Source organism: Notothenia coriiceps, unplaced genomic scaffold (genome assembly GCF_000735185.1).
Source record: "Notothenia coriiceps isolate Sejong01 unplaced genomic scaffold, NC01 NC01_scaffold00036242, whole genome shotgun sequence".
Classification (NCBI taxonomy): Eukaryota; Metazoa; Chordata; class Actinopteri; order Perciformes; family Nototheniidae; genus Notothenia; species Notothenia coriiceps.
In genome coordinates, this window is record NW_011368943.1 from 44,646 (window position 1) to 49,704 (window position 5,059).

The window sequence follows — 5,059 nt, forward strand, 5'->3', positions numbered from 1 at the left end:
CCGATTGTCTCTTATTCTGACCTATCAAATATAATACAAATGTTAGTAATAATAATAATACAATAATATTTGTGTTGGTTCCTGTTCAGTATCTTATCTGTAATCAGGGATTTACGGTCAACACACAGGTGCATCATGTAACGAAACGCCGTTAATATATATATTATTTTTAATTTATACAGTTACAAGGGTGGTCAGAATAACAGGAAACACTTTTTTTAACAATTGTTTTTTATTTCTCAACATGTCACAAAACACGTTTTCCTTGATATAATAGAAGGAATGCAGGATTGAATCATGTTATTGTTGTGTTCCCTGTGCATAGTGCAACCTCTTCTGACAGCTCAGTTCTCCACACTGACCACAAGGTGGCAGCAGTATCTCTGTTATCACGTCTTGGGGATGCAGTGATCTTCAGAGTGCAGCCACACCACTGCTCTGTTTCCCTCTCTCTTTGCAATCTTTCTTTGACTCTCTTACTCCCCCTCTTTAGTGACCATGACAGCACATATCAAGTTTCATTTTATCTGATGCATAACCATGCATTCAAGTCACACAAAAAAGCATCCCTATCCAGTGCAGACATTGTGTTTTCACCTGACTTTCATTAAGAGATATTGTCGTCACCTGATTTCAAAGGATCTTTACTAACAGAAGTCTTTTTGAGGATATTTATATTGATGTTAGGCCACCTATAGAGTTTCATATCTGATGTGTCCCAGAAGTCCAGCAGCAGACTGCGACCCTGGGCTGATTGTCACCCTGTCTTCCTGTTTGTCTCGCTCTGTCTCCCTGAGGCGGTCCTGGGGGGTGACAGAGGTCACAGAACAGCTCATTAACCCCACCCCGACAGCCCACACATTGCTGCAGTCCTCAGGCCCTGGCTGCACAGACACACACAACACACACACACATTTTATAATGCTCCACTAATAGCACTTAAGTCGACTTAAGCCCCCTCTGGAAGCAGTATGTTTTCAGGGATGCGCCATGAGACATGTATGTGTCTTGCATGTTGTGAAGCGTCACCACATTGAAATGTTTCCTCGTAGATGTGGCTCTTATTTGTGTGTAAAAAATACCAAGTTTGCTTCTTTTTTTTTTTTAATAAAGCCGTTTTCAACATCTTCTAGGATAAAAATCCATACAGAGTAAATATGTTATTGTATGACATGTTTTATTCAATCATCTTCAACCGGTTGGCCAGATGTCTCAAGGCTTCAAGTCATTAATTGTTGTGTTTGTAAGGTATCTAAAAGCACAGTGGGATATGGTGTTATTTTCCATGTTCAGACATCATTGTTTCAGTCAAAACATATTGGATAAGAGGAACAGCAGCACTTCAGGGGCTGGGAGATGCCTGGGAGCTGTTGTCTGCCGTCTCTAGTGGTATGATTCCCTCAATCATGTGCATGTGCACGCAAGTGTGTGTGTGTGTGTGTGTGTGTGTGTGTGTGTGCGCGTGCGCGTGCGTGCAACTGTTTACATGTTTGTCTATATGCTTTTGCGCATAGGTGGGGTTTTATAATTGTACATGCTTGTGCACATATGCATGCATACTGGCGTCATTAAGGCTCACAGTAAATGAGCCTCTTACTGCCCTCATAATGGACACTTTGAGACAGGCTGTAATGTAAAGCAAAACAGCTACACACACACAAACACACACACACACGCACACGCTACCCTCATTTTCACCGGTACACACCTTTCTCCAGGGATATAAAATGCCCCTGCCTCTGCACACTGTGGGACATGAGTTTCATCCAAACTAGCTGCCGCCCTCAATAAAACCCACGTGAGCAATCTCTGCAGTATAGATTTCCAGTTTCTCTGAGGGTATATATTTTTTCAGATCAGGTGTTTAAACTGCTCAATATGACAATAATTAGGCAGCGCTGGAAACATGTGTTCTTTCTTATGTTGATAAGGGACATTGACCTTTAACCTGTGCACCCCTGAATCCCCCCCCCCAAGCACCGTTCCCCCCGGTCCCATGTGTCCCCGGCCAACACCCCCTCTCTTCTTGCTCTGTCCAGCTCCCATCAGGCAGGATGGGGGGGATTGGACAGGCTTGGAGCTTTGCCTCTGGCCATCTCTCCTCCTCCCCAGAGAACAAGAGGACTGAGGTGCCTTTAAACCACTGCGGCAAAAACCCTACCAAAACCCTGCAGTCATTAATATGCAAAAATGCAAATGAGTAGGTAATTAAGAGCTGGAGCTCTCTGGAGGCTCTTTGATTGCTAATGAATTCTAATCTGCAAAGAAAGGGGGGAGGGGAGGAGAAAAAGAGATGAAAGAAAAAGAGAAAAACAACAAAAAAGAGAAGCATCAACCCGAAATGTGTCATATCCATAAGTTTTCATATCGGATTTGAATTTCTAACCTGAAAGCTGTAATCATTAGCTTAGTTTGTGAGACGAGAACTTGCCGATATGTATAAAGCAGAGAGTATTTTGGGGAGTATAAATGTATAATGAAGAGTCTTCAAAACAAATGTAAATCAAGTTTATTTGTTGAATTTTTTTAAACGCCTGTGAATTGAAGAAGTCATGCAGGTTATATTAACGATGTGAGTATCAATGGGCAGGAATGTGTTTGTAATGGACACAGTGTAGTCATTGTGTAGATAAAGCTAATTAGAGGCGAACATGACAGGCGGGCAGACACTTCTGACCGGCGGCTAGCAAAGAAAATAGAAGGTCAGATAATCTTAACAGTGTTTTCTCTGCTGCTAGCAGCTGTGTGCCGGAGTAAAGGAGATGTCATTTCATCACTTTTGTGAGCCATAACACATCCCCACTTCCACTCTAACCCATTCACACTGTCACTCACACGCACACACACACATACACATACACATACACATACACACACTGCTGTTATTGTTGTTGCAGTGCTCCCACGACACCAACAATCTCTGCTTCCCTCCCCCACACGGGCTCACATCTATCTCCCTTTCACTCCCTCTCCCCCCCACCCCTGTCCTGGGCAGCCCTGACATGCCTACTTCAATTGATTTAGAGTCAATTCAGCTTCTGATCTGATTGTTATCATGTGATTTTTCGCACACCTCCCCCTCGATATATATGACTACTGTATTATTTTCAGATTGGGGAAGACATTTTTTTTGGCTCAGGTAGCTCCTCTTCACTTTGCACTTTCTCTATCTAACACTCTCTGTTCCTCTATCAAATTCCTTCAACCCTTCAAATTCAACCCTCACCACAACCTCCTATCTTCTACTTCCCTTAGCCATATTGTCTGGTTGTGGGCTGTTAACTGCCCGGCTTTGTAAACAGGAAACTGGTCTTTCTCTATACCTGGAGCGAGGGTGGCAGAACAGGGCATCCATACAACTGCACAGTAATGGGATTTCAAGATGGCAGGGAGGGGTCCCATCAAATCAGCAGAGAGAACAGAGGAAGCTGCATCCAGAAAAAAAAAGCCATTGTCAAATGAAAGCAGAGCCAAGTCAAAATGATTTTCCTTTAGTAAATAGATTGTTGATTTACGTTGTGTTTGCCTGTCTGTATTGGATCCTGTCTGGAATGGTTGTGTTTGGGAGGATTAATGTCGTGGACAATCCCTCAAACTCATTTTCTTTCTCACTGTGGAGCTCTGTGGGAATTACGGTTTCAGGATAAGGAAGGAGAGGGACAATGCGTTTCACTGCTGGCCATGGTCCCATTAGACATGACGTTGAATCCTGGGTTCAGATACTTTGTTTGAATTCGAGAAGATACGCTGCACAGACTTGTTCCAAAACAACTGCTCTGCTTGGCTTTTGTTTCCAAAACTATCCCTGAAAGACGACAGCATAACCTTGCAGACTGTTGCCCTTGCTGTTTAAATCACTCACTCCCCACATTTCATTGTTTTTTTGTTGGAAGTCCGTGCGAGTTTGGGTGTTTTCTGCCAGGCAAGCTGTAATAAGGGGAAGAAGCTTGACGGGAGTCAGTTTATCATGAGCACAGAGAGCACAACAGATAGATTCCCCCTGTCTCCTCCCCTTCAGCACAGATAGACTCAGAGCATGGGCACTCAGCCAACACTATCAATCTATCCGCTCCTACCCCCAGCCTCTAACTCTTATTGGAGGACAGCTTCCAAAGGGGCAAGGAAGCATGAATCATAGCCCGGCTATGAGAAGCTGTTATGCCTCTAAATACACGTGTTGTGGCTCAAAATGACTCCGTTTGCTTCGCCATTAATGACTATCTCGCCAAGTGATTGTCCCAGCCCTGTAACAAAGTTGTAGTATTTAGGAGGAGCTGAGGCTGTTCGGGGAGAGGGGTTGTTGGTCTTGGCCTAGTTTTCTTGTCTGATCAGAAACCTGTGCACCTCTGCCCTTCCCCCACCCAACCCTAAGCCTCTACTATTACAGGCTGTGAGGGGCTCAGTGTGGAACGAGGTGAGCAGCTTGCCTCACCACCGAGCTCTGTGTGCATTATGCGTGCTGCCTATACTGTATGTTTACGGGCTTATCAAAGTGTGTGATATAACCTGGTGATGTGGTTCGGCTTGCATGGCTGACTTCCTATGAGCAGAGCCAGATAGCAATGAGCGCTGAAGGTGTATTTCACGTGAGAGTGCTGAGGCAGGTAGCCAGAAATAAACCCAGCTGTGGGGAAACAATGCATTGCTTTTTGATTGGAGTTTAAAGCGGCTAGAAATAAAGGTGACCTATGTGAGGTATCTATACTATTATGCATGGTTGCCCTCCTTTTTCTCGTCATCCACAAAGCATTGTTGATGAAAAACAAAAGAGGATTAAGTATACTTATTAAACCATATTTTTTTTTATCGTGAGAAGGTATGTGACTCGAAATATCTGTACATATATATTTCATGAATATGCACAAATATATGTGAGATTAGTACCAATGTGCCAAACATATGCAAATTTTTCATGTGCATCTGTTGTTAATTACACATATAAAGCCGGGAATGGCTGGAAGGAATCATCGAGGGCATGTGTGACAGCATCCCTCCCCATCCTGCCGTTAACCGTCTATTGTACTGTGAATACATTTTCAGATTATACATGGCCTGTTTG